Source organism: Nelumbo nucifera, chromosome 6, assembly GCF_055504915.1.
Source record: "Nelumbo nucifera cultivar China Antique chromosome 6, China Antique-T2T, whole genome shotgun sequence".
In the NCBI taxonomy this organism is placed as follows: Eukaryota; Viridiplantae; Streptophyta; class Magnoliopsida; order Proteales; family Nelumbonaceae; genus Nelumbo; species Nelumbo nucifera.
Genome location: NC_142654.1, coordinates 38,094,697 through 38,108,580, shown reverse-complemented (window position 1 = coordinate 38,108,580; position 13,884 = coordinate 38,094,697). Strand labels below are relative to the sequence as shown.

General features: G+C 36.9%; 1 long non-coding RNA gene across 11 annotated transcripts; it reads right to left on the bottom strand.

Annotated features, from left to right (window-relative positions):
• Window positions 1-1,208: 1,208 nt before the first annotated feature.
• LOC148790781 (uncharacterized) lies at window positions 1,209-13,675 on the bottom strand. Of its 11 annotated transcripts, none has more exons than XR_016077043.1 (7): window positions 13,495-13,673; window positions 12,902-13,412; window positions 11,753-11,843; window positions 11,593-11,645; window positions 10,032-10,102; window positions 1,668-1,755; window positions 1,209-1,546 (listed from the first exon to the last, which is right to left on the bottom strand). It is a non-coding gene; the product is annotated as an uncharacterized LOC148790781 (long non-coding RNA). The 11 variants fall into 11 exon arrangements; XR_016077045.1 differs by having other exon boundaries at window positions 12,902-12,989; XR_016077044.1 differs by lacking the exon at window positions 13,495-13,673 and having other exon boundaries at window positions 12,902-12,989; window positions 13,120-13,488.
• Between the last annotated feature and the right edge of the window lie 209 nt (window positions 13,676-13,884).

Sequence of the window (13,884 nt, the reverse complement as noted above, 5' to 3'; positions counted from 1 at the left end):
ATAATGGTTAATAAATTTTAAAGTGACTGCCCCTCCACCTAGAATAAAGTTTGGAGCTATATATATAGCAAATGAGATAAAATACTTTTGCAAAGATATTACAATAATGATGGTAATATCAAGTTCAAGGCTTGATATTCAAGACTAAAGTATGAGCAGAATACTAAGAGCAACTGACAAAATGTCATTTTAGTTAGTTAGAATTGAAAAATAGGGCTTTGAACAAATTTTGACTATAAAGAAATGGAGAATAGAAAAACTAATGCAAAAATCATGGTTAGAGGCTGGATGAGAGAAGTGATCGGACGGAAACATTGATGGATACAATATCAATGGCCGAACCATTTTCAAGTCCAACAAAGAACCTAATTTCTTTAAGTACTATGTCCAGTACAGCTCAGAGATCCTCTTACAATTCCCTACAAAAGCCATTATAATCTAGTGAGAACAAAAGTCTACTAGATATACCTTCCATAGAAATACCTTGTAGTGGAAACCAAAGGGAGACTCCACTACAACAGACATGACATTTATTAACATACAAAATCTGGTGGCGCTAAATGGCATAAATCTGTCGATATACCGACAAAATAATAACCATCGGTATATGTCATTGCCTTTACCAACGGTTAAATTGCTAGTGGTAATAGCATATAACGACAAATTTACTGTCGCCATAGCATGATTGCAAATGGTCTGATATTTGGATTTAGTGACTGATATTTCTGTCGGTATAGATGCATTACCTTTACCGATGATTAAACTGAGTCATAATAGAATATAGTGACGGACTCACCGTCACCATATTGTGATTTCAGATGACTGGACATCTAGATTTAGCAACTGATATTTGTCGGTATAATTATAATACCTTTACCGACGGTTAAATTTTCCATCGTAATAGAATAATAGCGACAGAAGAACCGTTGCCATATTGGTGGTTGGACACTCAGATTTAGCGAAAGATATTTCCGTTGGTATAGTTGTATTACCTTTACCAACGGTTAATATATTTTCATCAGTATATGTATTATAAGTTCCTTTTAATATTTATTTTGACAATTTTGGATATTTGGATTTGTCATTATAGATGTTTCCGGCAATACCATGTTGATCTATATGTCAGCATTATTAACTGCTTTGTAGTGACTATTTTATCAACTTCCATCAGTTAATATAGACACTTCTCTTCAAATCTAATGGATAAATAGATCTATAACAAAAGACATTTCATTAATTGAATATAACCATATGCACATAATTTATACAATATCCATATTGTATCTATACAAGTATCATAAATGAAGTTTTTCGTAACTTTCAACAAAAATAGTCCACAACTCCATGATCACAAGTTTTACTCAAACCCTCTTCACAAAAAATTTAAAAAAAAAAAAAAACTTTACTCAATCCCTATAATATACCTGTATATTTTAAAAATCAAAATAAACAATAGAAATCACAAAAAGATTTGCTTCCAAAACTCTCTTACCATCAAAAGTTCAAGATTACATGATCACGTGCTTTGCTTCACCCTACGGTGTACCTGTGAGAAAAGTAAGAAAAGTTTTATAAGTTTTAGATATAAGAATATAAATTTCAGATTAAAACTAAAGTTTGTATGCAATATAATAGCAAATAAAACATTATTTAAATTATACTCTTACAATTTTGATTGTTAATATTATGACTAGAAACTGAAGAGGGTCCGTGTCCTTGTGGGGATTGACTTTAGGCATTGCCAACATCAAGAACCTATCCAAAAATATACATACTAAGTATACAATCTCAAACCATAACATATTTAAACAAAGAAGAATATTTTGATGAATACAAATACCAATATTTGTCAAGAAAAAAAAATATTATTATTACATTAGAAAACAAACAAGACTTTCTGAGGTGGACTTTCATAAAAAAACCATCCTACAAACCACAAAGCTCATGCTTTAAACCCTAACATAAAAAAAAAAAAAAAACTCGGTTCTTTCTTTAGTTGTATCCTCTAGTTCATTTGTGAAAGCACCAAGAAAATAGTTAACCGTGGTTAAAAAATGCTTGTCTTGTTTGAAACTACGATGGTCTTTGCCCTATTTAAAGTATTAGACTAGCAAAAGTAACCCATGTTGAGCATGGGAGTAACACTACTGCCTAAAATTTCCTTAATGTTGCCTCTCTTTATGAATGTGAATATTGGGGAAGGGGCTCAAGTATTTTGCTAAAGTCTCTGCAACATCTCTGGAAGTGTCTTGCCATGTATATGAGAATAAATACCTTGCGGAAAAAAATAACTATAGATGAGTCGAGTGTAATTCATGCCTTTTGAGCTGGATCAACCAACAAATGGTCTTTATTTTTATTTTTATTTTTTTTTGTGGAACAAATGGTCTTTATTTGTTTTTAAAATTAAGGCCCTAATAACTTGGTCATATTTGGAAAACCAAGGATAAGGATAGCAATCTTGAAGCCATTATGTGAATCAAGGGATGCTAGCCATTGTTTAATTGAGACAATATGCTAGCCAACAAATGGTCTTAAAGATGCTAGCCATTGACTTAAGTTGGCATGACATGATTGTTTTAAAGTTGCTCCTACAATGCTCGGATGGATCAACTAAAGGCAAACCTAAAATAGAATTCTATGGAAAAGATCAGAAGAAAGGTGCAAGGGCATTGATAATTTTTGCTAAGACTTATAATACAGCATGCAGCTGATTCAGTACTTGGATGAACTACTGATTTTGTGGCTGAGAAGCTGGAGAAAGTGGAAGTAGTTGAGGGGGCTCTTGTAATCCTAGAGTAAGAAATGTGGAGAAACTCTTACTCTAATAGATTTTGTTAATTATTGCACCCAAGTTGACATTAATCAATGAGAAATGGCAACTTGCTTCTGAGATATCACACAATTTATCTCTCTATTCTAATGCACATCTTCCCTGATACTAATTGTGCTAAATTATGAAGTAAGTCATGCACCACAAATCCACATTTAAATTCTTTTTAGCTCTGAATATTGGAAGAAAGACCTTCCTAGCAAGTCATCAAAGTATTTGGCACCTAAGTCTTCTATTCATTTGAATTTTTGTACCATCCAAAATTGGACTAGAACTTGCTTATTAAATGCATAACCTTTGGGAAATAAAGAAAATACATAAAACACAACTTCAAAATGTGGTGGGAGATTATGATAACTCAAACTTAGAGCTGGAAAGATGTTGTCATCTTCTAAATCCCAGATCTCACTTTCCAAAATTGAATGTCACTCATTCTCATCTAATATATATTGTAGAGAAGGCTAGCAAGTGTCGTTATTGCCAAAGGCAGTCCTTTGCACTTCTCCATAATTTTCCAACCAATTGCTTCCAAGTCGGGATGTTCATGGGGCTTTCCATTAGAAAATGCCTATTGTTTGAACAACAACCAACAATATTCATCTAATAAACTTTGCAAGAATAAATTTGTAGGATCCATGATATATGAAATAGTTTGACTTCGAGTAGTAATTATAAGTCTACCTCCACGATCTGAACCTAGAAATGGAACTTGTAGGGTATACCAAGCATTTTTGTCTTCATCCCATACATGATCTAGTACAAGTAAAAAACTCCCTTTCAATATCCTTCAAAGTCTAACTTGAAGTGACTCCAAGAACTCCAATTCACAATGATTATCAGTTATGATTTCAATTCATTTATTATTTTCTGGCCAGTTATGGACTCCAAGAACTCCAAGTCTAACTTGCTCATCATTATTATTTTCTGGCCATTCATTTCAATTCATTTATGCTTCTGGAGATATTAAGGATGAGGATATTGTTGAGCAAGTAAAGAAGCTCTTTACAAAGCTCTCTATTGATCCTACCACTACTACTCAGTTGGTTGCAAAGGAACCAGCAGACTGGTTCTGAGGTATGGATGTTTGGTTTTGTTATGACGTATTTCCATATGTGCTTGAGAAATATTTCTTCTTTTGATGTTCTTTTAGCTCTCTACTATTGTTCCATAGCAACAAGTTTGGATAATTGGTGTTTTTTAACCCACAAAACTAAAAATTGCAAAAGGAAAATCAGAAGTGTCCAAAACATGTACAAAGAAAGAGGAAAATTTGAACTGCAACAAAACAAGAGGCCAAGGAATTATCTTTTTTTTTAGCACCATAACTTCCCCAGTTCCCCTTGACCCCCTTTTCCCCAAAGTGCTGGTTGCGGGATTTGATTCTACGACAACACTGGAACAAGCCAGCTAACATACCAACGAGCCCACCCTTGAGGCCAAGGAATTTTTTTATGAATGATAATAAATTTATTAATTCAGAAGCAGATTTATAGTGAGTTCATACAACATCCCAGGGAGAGGCGCGAGCTGCCGCCCCTCCTTGAATCTTACAAGTAATAGGAAAGAAAAGCAAGAATCACAACTGAGCCCAAAACAATTCTTCCCTATTTACCCCTTGCTTAGCTAACACATCTGACAAAGTATTTGCTGATCTCCCCACCCATTGTACAGTGACCAACATATTCCTTGTCAACCAACTAAATTTCTTCATTTCATTCTTGTAACGCCACATAGCCTCTTTAGGATTTTTCAACCAACCCACCACCACTTTGGAATCCCCCTCGATTGTTAGGTGTTGTACCCCTAGCTGGTCTGCAAATTGCACCCCTTGTACAACAGCTAAAAGTTCTGCCTTGATGGAGTCCCCAATTACCAAGGGACCTGAGTAGAGCAACAAAATCTCTCCCTTCTCATTTCTCAAAGCACCCCCCATTCCGGATAATCCTGGATTACCCATGCTACTTCCATCAAAGTTCAACTTCAGTGAGACTTTGGATGGAGGAGACCAACTTGTAATTGATTTGTCCTTCAAGGATGAACACCTCGCTACTGCTAACCAATTTCTCCAAAGGTCATTAAAGAAGAATTGATGAAAGATTTCCAAGGTCTTCAGCCAAGGTATTGCCCTATTTAACACACAGCCTTTCAATTCCTGACTGCTCCTTTCCTTTTCTTGAAAAATTCTAACATTCCTTTCTTCCCAAAGAGTTCAAATCAAGGCAACCCGAGCACATCTCCACATAATTCTCCCTATTTTTGTAGGCCAATAAAAGGTATAATGGTTGAAGAGCATGTGAACTTCTGCTGGTAGACTCCAACTACTCCCAAACAAAAGTAGTCAAGCCCAAAGGTCTGCAGAAAAGGGACAAGATATTAATAGGTGGTAACAATCCTCACCATGAGCTCTATAGAGGATACTTTCCCATGGAATACTTCCCAACAAAACACCATAATTTTTTGGGGAACTGGCCTGCACCAAATTTCTTTTGACGGAAAGAGAAAGTTGAGAGATGGACTTGAAGAAAGAAGCACAAGTGAAGGTCCCATTGGGTCTAGGAGTCCATACCCTCTTATCTGGCTTGGAGGGATCCGAACAAACCTGATTAAGACAACCAAGCAAGACAGAAAGAGATTCAATTTCATCATCCCTAAGTCCTCTACAAAACCCAAAATCCCACGTAGGATCTAAGGGTGTTCCCAAAGGTGAGACAAATTTTGAGACCTCTTTTTTGTACAAAGAAACAGAAAATAGTGAAGGGAACAAATCCTTTAAAGGTGTGTCTCCTACCCAAATATCCTCCCAAAAATGAACAGTGTTGCCAGAACAAACTCCATACCTGCTAGTAATAGCTAACACTTCAACAAAGAATGATAGAATTCTGTCAAAATGGATTCTGCCATTGGAAGGTGTCATCAAGCTAAACTTTGATGGAAGCAGCCAAGGCAACCTCGGGCCTTCAGGTATAGGGGGTATCTTGAGAAATAAGGACAGCAACATAATTTCCCTATTCTCAGGACCAGTGGGAGTGGGGGATTCCACAAGGGCATAAATCCTTGCTGCAGTACAAGGAATTCAGATCGCCAACCAGCTTGGGATGGAGCATCTCCTAGTTGAAGGGGACTCTCAGGTGGTAATCAGGTGGCTCCTAAACTTGGATACTACCATTTGGGACTACAAAGATCTCATCAAAAAAGTAAAGTGGTTAACCAACAATATGAGAGTTGAGGTAAAATGGGTTAGTAGGTCTGCTAATTCTTTGGTTGATGCTTTAGCCAAATAGGGGGTTAATAGGGAAGATCTTTTTTGTGCTTCTATGTAAGTTGTTATTAATTTGGAAATCTGTACTTAACTAGCCCGGAGAGGTTGCAACTCGTACCTTTCCTTGAGGACTTTGTACTATTGTCTATTGATGTTTTATAAAATCACTTCAATTATCAAAAAAAAGGCCTTCCAAGGTGCTGCTAGGTTAGCTTGCCTTGATACACCAGCATCCCATCCATTCTCTAACCTCCCATGAATGCTCCCCACCACCTCATGCCACAATCTCTCTCTTTCCAATGGCCATCGCCACAACCATTTCCCTAACAGAGCTTGATTTTTTTCTAGTTACCCTCCCAAGTCCCAAACCCCCCTCTTCTTTACTTCTACACACAATTTCCCAATTAACCAAGTGATCCTTTTTTTCTTGTCCCGGCTCCCATAAGAAATCTCTCATCAACCTCTCCAGTTTCCTAGCTTCCCTTACTAGTATCCTAAGTACAGACAAAAAATAGGTAGGTAAGTTGGCCAAGGTAGCTCTTATTAGGGTAATTCTCCCTCCTAAAGAGACATAATTCCTCTTCCATGAGACTAATCTTTTCTCAAACTTTTCTATCACTGGGGTCCAAAATCTACTCTCCCTAAGAGTTGCCCCTAAAGGAAGCCCTAAATATGATGACATAGGCCAAGCAAAGGTGGAACACTCAAGACACTCCGCAATAGCCTCGACCTCCCCTACCTCCAAATTTCTACCCGCTATGCAGCTCTTTTCCAAATTTATTCTCAAATTAGAAATACTTTCAAATCCTTCTATTAGCTCCTTTAGGTTTGCTACCTTTTTGCTAAAACCTCCTTCACAAAAGATCATTAGGTCATCTGCAAACTGAAGGTGGGTGACAGGGACTTGGTGTCTCCCTATTCTCCAACCACTAATGTCATCTTCATTGTCAGCCTTAGTAATGATCCTACTAATCACATTAGCTACTAAGGTAAAAAAGAAGGGTGAGAGTGGATCCCCTTGCCTGACACCCCTGCAAGCTGGAAAAAAGTCCCTCACCATACCATTTACCAGAATAGTAGTGGCAAGTACTAATACACCAAAAAATCCAACTACACCACTTGTCCCCAAATCCATAGTTTCGCATAACCTCTAATAAAAACTCCCAATCCACCAAATCATAGGCATTTTCAAGATCCAATTTACAAATGAAACCTCTCTTCTTAGACCTTTTCATTTCCTCCACACACTCATTCGCAACTAAGATTTGATCTATTATTTGTCGCCCTTAAATGAAAGCCCCTTGGGTTTCCCTAGTAATAGAAGGGATGACTATTTTTATCCTCAATGAAAGCACTTTAGCCAAAATTTTATAGATGCTTGTCACCAAACTAATAGGCCTATAATCTTTTGGGTGATTGGCATCATTCTTCTTAGGTATCAAGGCCAAAAAGGTGGCATTAATTCCAATGCTTATAATGTGATTGTCTGCAAATTCCTTAAAGACTTCAACTAAATCCTCTTTCAACACCTCCCAACAGTCTTGATAAAAACCCATTGTAAAGCCATTTGGACCTGGAGCTTTGGATCTATCCACTAGAAAGACATCTTTCTTAATCTCTTCTTCCTCGAAATCCCTTTCCAGCCACCTTGCCACTCCGTCATCAATTCTTGGCCATTCCACCCCTTCCACGATTGCTCTCTCATTCAAAGGTCTTCTATAAATCGATTTGAAGTGGTCCCCAAATTTACTGGCTATGTCATCCTGGTTGGTAATCACCTCCTCTCCTATCTCTAGCTTGGTCACAAGATTCTTTCTTCATCTCCCATTTGCCAAATCATGAAAAAATCTAATGTTCCCATCGCCTTCCTTAATCCACTTGTGTCTAGATTTTTGTCTCCAACTGATTTCTTCCCTCAGTAACACCTCTTCCAAATCCTTTTTCAATTGTCTCCTTAACACTGTCCTCCTCGGTCAACCCATTTTGAGATTCCTTTACATCCAAGTTTTCTATTCGAGAGATTAGGCACAATTTTTGCTCCTCAATTCTACCAAAATGATCTCTATTCCACTCTTTTATTTTGGCTCTCAACCTTTTTAATTTCTTATGAAACTTGATCCCCTTCCATCTTACCCCCCTCTCCTCCTCACCCCACAATTCTTTCACTTTTTTCACAAAATCTGGATGAGTAAGCCACATATTTTCGAATCTAAAAGGTTTGGGTCCTGTAGGAAAAAACTCAATACCTATCTGGATAGGACAATGATTGGAGGTGACCATGGGTAACGCTCTAGCAACCAAGTTTTCCAAACTATTCTCCCAGGCAAAGTTAAATAAGAACTTGTCCAACTTCAAACACAAAGGAGTTTCCTGAAGGTTGGACCAAGTGTAACTGGCTTGCAGCAGAGGTATTACGTTCAATTCACATTCTTCAATAAAACCATTAAATTTCCTCATGCTTGTTGTAATTACCTGTTGGAGATTACTAGTTTCATCAGAGAACCTAATGACATTAAAATCCCCGCCCAGGCACCAAGGGCCATCCCATAGCCCCTTGGTTGCATATAGTTCCTCCCACATCTCATTCCTCTCTCTATAGGAATTAGGGCCATAAACATTGGTTAAGACCCATACACACCCATCCTCTACATTCTTACACTTAATGGAAATTGAGAATATGCCCATCAATTCTTCCACTACTTCCACCACATCCTCCCTCCCCAGTGTTACGATCCCCCCGAGGCTCCCCAAGAAGGAGATGAGCTCCAACCTAAACCTCTAGACCTCCAAAAACTCCTCACCCATCTCCCATCTAATTCTATCATTTTGGATTCTAGTGACAGCACAATATTGGGTTTTTCCCTTCATAGTAGGTCTTTGATCACCCTTCTCTTTCTTGCACTCCCCAACCCTCTTACATTCCAACAAATAATTTTCATCGAGACAAAATAGCAAAAAACCCATAAAAAGGCCATAATCTCCTCATTTTAGGCCCTTCCTCCTATCCCCTCTACCACTAAATTCTAAATCTCCCTCAATGTTTGAGATTAGCCTTTCCACTTTAGCTCTTTTTTTCTTCTTTTTTCCTTTCCCCCTTCCTAATACAACAATCATCATCTTTCTTTTCCTTTCTTTTTTCCTTACCCACTTAGAAATCCTTTCTCTGTGTTTCCAACACTAGAATACCCACATCCATCCTCACGGTCGATTCTTGTCCCTCTCCACCAACATCCTATAATTCATTAGACTCAGGGTCAACTCCCTCGACGAAGGGAAGAGGAGTTTTCACATCTTTAGGACCATTTTCTTCGCCATTTCTAGTCTTCCCGCCACTTGCCTCTTCAATCTCTTCCTCTAAAAACAACAGCTCGATATGCAATCTTTCTATTTCAAGTAAATCATTGTAGTCTTTAACTACAACTTCAGCTCAGTATCCTAAAATTTGAAGTAAATGATTGTTGCTTCCCGTCAAATTGCTTATCATTTTAAATATTAGGTTTTGTCTTAAAAGGGGTTTTTGATAACAAATTAAGTGGCTGAACTGAATAAGTTATTAATTTGTTTTTTAGTGAATAAATTATTAAGTAAGCTATGAGATCCTTAATTGCTGAAACTAAATATTTTTCAGTGAATAAGATTAAGGAAATTTCCAGGAAAATAGCTAAGGGTTCATGCATGTTTGAACTTTAAATAACCAAGAAGGATATGTAATAAACTGATAAAGTGATAATATACCTTGATTTTTTTCAAAAGAAATTTTTAACAAATTTAACAGGTCCACAAAAGATCATAATAATGATCAATTCCCTAGTTAAAAAAAACTACCATTGATGGCCTACTGAGTGTTAAAGCTCTATGAAATAGGGCAAACAAACATTAGACTTGGTATAAAATTTACTAGACTAAAAATAAGTGACTAATAGATTACAATAAAACAACCTGAGATGGACTGTCAAACCAAATTTGGACATCGGAGGTGGGTGGCCTAGTGCAATCACAACATCTTCAACCTTAACGACATAGAGAACAAAATGTCAAATTAAAGAAAGAAACGGTAGAAGCTAATAAAAAGCAATGGTTTTGCTTTTACAAAATCCCATATCTATAGAAAATCCAACACGTGTTGCAAAAGAGTACCTAGGATGACATCAAAACACTATTCAATGCCAAGTGAAGCAATCGATTCAAATAAGGCCTTTATAAACTAACAAAAATTTTACTAGAAATAATGCTAACATCAAAATCCTAACCAGTAGCAATTTAGCTAACGTTGTTCTTCTGATCCACTGGAACTATTGGCGTTTTTCTGATCTAACAGAGCTATTGCCATTCTTCCGACCCACTAAAATCATTAGGAACAGATCTACCAAGCACTGCTTGAGCTTCTAATCTGCTAAATCATTTGGGATAAAGCTAGAGGAGGTGAAGAGGGACATTTAGAGGAAGAGAAGAGATTAGAATGATTGATTCCCTTCTTATTCGAAATAGAATAAACTAAAATGAATTAAAATTAGATTGATCCATTTCCTATTCAACATAAATAATGCTAAAATCTCAAATCCCTAATCTGTAGCAATAAAATCTCAAATCTCAAAACCTAAAATGAATATTTACAGAGGGATTTTTCATCAAACGCCTCTGCCCTACAGCCTCTAAATATATATCTTTCTAGTAGTGGCCTTGGGCATTTTCACTTGCTTGATGGTATATCTCTGCCCAAAATAGGACAAGGAGTGTGTATGTAGAGAAGAATAGAAGTCAAAGAAGATCCAATAACACCAAAGTAAAAAGCTGGTTCAAGAAACGTGCCTCCTATCAGATGTCATCTAGTGCAAAATCATCCATACATTCTCCTTAAACAACATATGACTTGTGAATTGTAAGAATGAGACACAATGTAACTAATACATAAATAGTAGGCTTTTGGGTTATTAGACATTGACTTAATTGCATGCTTCAGCTTTACAGCGGAACCAGCCATATTGTATCTCCATGTGGATTCAGTTATTTTGTCTTTTTTTTCACTTTCAAAGGCAAAAGCAACCCATATGAATAACCTCCATTTTTTTCTGCTACCACTTCTAGTGTTTAAATCAGATTCCACATTAATAAAAAAAGCACAAAAAAATTCTAACTTTTGTTGGTCACATGGTTCTCTGATTGGTGTGGCCATCCCCCTACCCCAATGGATATAAGTAATAGTGCAATATTTGATTATTAAGTTGTAAGCACGAATTTGCTTGCTTGATTGAAGCAAATCATGCTTCTCTTCCCAATTAATTAATGAAAACACATATATTAAATTGAACAAAGAAAGGAAACAAAAGGAAAAAACAATATGATGACTTTCTATTTTTGCCATACCCCCTATCTGAGGACACCAATCTTGTGAAGGTAACAAAAACTTCAACAATGTAGCATTAAACAAAGTTATTAAAGAGATGAATCGTAATCAAAACCAGAAGACTTAAAAATAAGTCTGGAGCAACCTCAAGCTCACCTTTGGCTTGAAAAGAAATACTTGTTTGTAAAATCCAAACACAATTGCACGCACTAGAATGAACAATCACATGGTTAAAAGGGGGCAAAATAAAAAGGAAAAAAAACAATAAAATTAGGCATCCAAACGACAAGGTAATAACCAAAGCATCTAAAATCACCTTCATTTACAATGAAGTTCATAAGATGGAAAACCCTCTACATAGTCCAGCCATACTCTGGCACTCTGAGTTCAGTCTGGGTCAATTGAATCTGCACAACATTAACAGCAATGGAAAAGCATGATCCCTCAAAAAGGCATCCCCAAAATAATTACTTGGGACAATCACATTCAACATTCTAACTTAGATGCGTCGTGTAAGTTCAGCTAACTACTCAACCATCTTCAAACCCCCTAAATTTCAAATCTTCTAAGGTTCTAGAGCTTCTGCATGGTGTAGTAACCAAGAAAATTTGCAAAAATTAAAATTTCAAAATTTATGGAATAATCTTATTTTTCATTGGAGGTCCACCGAAATAAATAGAAAGTAACAATGGAATCTCGTTATTTGAAATAAAAAAAAAAAAATAGAAACTAAACCAGTTCTATGCAAAAGAAGAGTTCTAATTAAAACCTAAAATTTACTACAGTAACAATGCCGATATCAAGAAATAGTAAAAAAATAAACTTTGTTTTAGTTCAAATAGGAAAATACTTGGAAAACAGCCAAACAATAGTTCAACAAATGGAGGCAGCAAATCAAAAATGAAGAAAGACTGACTAGAGCAACCAATGAGACAAGGGCGTAAGTAGCATAGTGAGTGAAGAAGATCCAAGTCTAACTCAACTAAAAGGAAAAAATGCCTTTGCCTTTGCTCCACATCCACTACCTAAGCTTCAGCATTCGGCTTGCCACACACAGAGAAACCTGGCTAAATCTTAGTTGATGCTCTTTACTAGGCAATTGCCATTCTTCTAATTTGTTAGTTCTGCTACACAGAGGGGGAAGGAAGGAGAATTGAAGGAGCTCATAGAGCTTTTGCTACTCTTATAGCTTTACCATCCATTCGTTCTTCTAATCCAGGAGACTTGGAATCCCCCACCGTCTATTACTCTAATCCAAGAGAACTATTGCCATTTTTCTAATTTACTATAGGTATAGCTTTCCTTGTACACTACTCTACATTAATTAGAGCTTTTGATCTGTTAAATAGTTTGGAATAGATATGGGAGGAGGTGAATAGGGTTATTTGGAGGAGGAGAAGAGGTTAGAAAGAAAAACCTAAAATCTGAATGCCAAAAGAAAAAGTTGAAATCTAAAAGCCCAAACCTGCTGTAATGTCGTTCTTCTTATCCATCGGAGCTGTCGTCGTTCTTTCCATCTACTAAAATCTCGAAAGCCCTTGCTAAATTTAGTTCTTTAATGGAATGGAGAATGAGGATGAGAAGATGAAGCTGCCTGTCGTATTGGCTTAAAAATAATAGAATACAAAAAATGCCCATAATAATTGGGGCATGAAATAGAATTTTGAGGCATTTATGTAGTACCTCTAAAATAACATATTTCAAGTGTCGTAATTGACTATTTGTAGAGGCATTTTTGCCTACAGCCTCTGGAAATAAACTTTCTAGTAGTGTAAGGATGAATTACTGAACGTCGTTGTAATCTCGTCTTAAGGATGAAGACGATGAACGGTAGCTGAGGGCGATATTTCAGCTTGCTAGGAGAGAGAGACGAAGGGGATTGGGAGCGATTTTGTTGGGGAAGAAGAAAAAGAAACTGAGAAAAGAGAGAGGAAGAGAGAGAGGTCGGAGGTGGAGGAGGATTTGGTGTCGCCGCTCTGCGTTCAGTGAGAGGGAGAAGATATTCACCCAAACTTTAAACAATACTGAATAACAAATTTCAGTGTCTTTAATACATACCTCAATGTGCCAATGCAAGTAATTTTCAAGGTGTCCCCCTCGCTTCTCCAAACCCTTTTTTCTTGCCATTTCAGAACAAACTCATTAATAGAGTTTTTAGTTTCAAAACAAACCCTCCACGGCTCCACCCAAAAATGCTAAGTGAGTGAGCAGAAATGGAACGAGAAAGAATACGAAGCCCAGAAAACTTGCCCGCGAAATTTACCCGCGCGCGGCATTATTTATTTTTTTATATTTTATTTTAAATTGTATTGGCTAATTGAATTTTATTGCTTTGGAATTTAGGGCTATCAATGGGTCGGGTCTGACACCGCCAACGGCTCGAGCCCACGCGATCCATGGCCCCATGCCCGAGCCTATGTGGGCCAATATCGTGTCGGTGCCATGGGC